This window comes from Felis catus, chromosome B2 (assembly GCF_018350175.1).
Source record: "Felis catus isolate Fca126 chromosome B2, F.catus_Fca126_mat1.0, whole genome shotgun sequence".
In the NCBI taxonomy this organism is placed as follows: Eukaryota; Metazoa; Chordata; class Mammalia; order Carnivora; family Felidae; genus Felis; species Felis catus.
The window spans coordinates 122,515,622-122,516,375 of NC_058372.1; the positions used below are offsets into that span (position 1 = coordinate 122,515,622).

Here is a 754-nt window from a genome sequence, read left to right on the forward strand (position 1 = left end):
ACTCTTCAATGATGGAGAACACCATGGAGCAGCAAAGAGCAAAAGCATAAGCTGAAAGGTAAATTATTTTTTTAATAAATACTGTCAGTCACACACTGGAAATGCAGATAATCTTTCTGTAGAGTATAAATCAAGAATATCCATATTTTAATCTAAGTACAGAATCTGTGTCCAGTGCCTGGCCACACTCAGTTCAGGGAGAAAAGAGTGCCCAGAAAACAGCTAGAAAAAGGGGCTCCACTCAAGCCCTTCTCCACTGGACCAGCGTTGGCTTGTTCAGTAGCACACATACTAAAATTGGAATGATACAGAGAAGATTAGTGTGGCCCCTGCACAAGGAGGACATGCAAATTCGTGAAATGTTCCATATTAAAAAAAAAAAAAAAATAGCGACCATGAAGAAAAAAGGTATCATTTGATAGCATCCCTGCTGCACAATGATTTCCTATTAACATTTAAGAAAGAGACCTTTCTTAGAATTTGAGAATTTGCTGGAAAGTAAAATACCTTTTTGTCCCTAAAAGTGACTTTGCTGTCCAGAAGCCTCCAAGCCTTCCTGGAATTTTTATTTAGAATTCCAAAGAGTTCCATAAAGACTTTCAAATGCAACCACATCTTCTACTAACTTTATATGTGGGGGGCTTCTTCCTCCCAGAATCATAGGGTATATAATCCAATATTCTCTAGAAATAAAAGTTAATTGTGGTAATTCTACTAGGAAGGGCAAGCACCACTTTCAACCAGAGTTTGATTT

General features: G+C 37.5%; 1 non-coding gene across 1 annotated transcript; it reads left to right on the plus strand.

The window, feature by feature from the left end:
* The first annotated feature begins 264 nt into the window (after positions 1-264).
* LOC111560628 lies at positions 265-374 on the plus strand. Its single transcript, XR_002742631.2, has one exon. It is a non-coding gene; the product is annotated as a U6 spliceosomal RNA (small nuclear RNA).
* Positions 375-754: the final 380 nt, after the last annotated feature.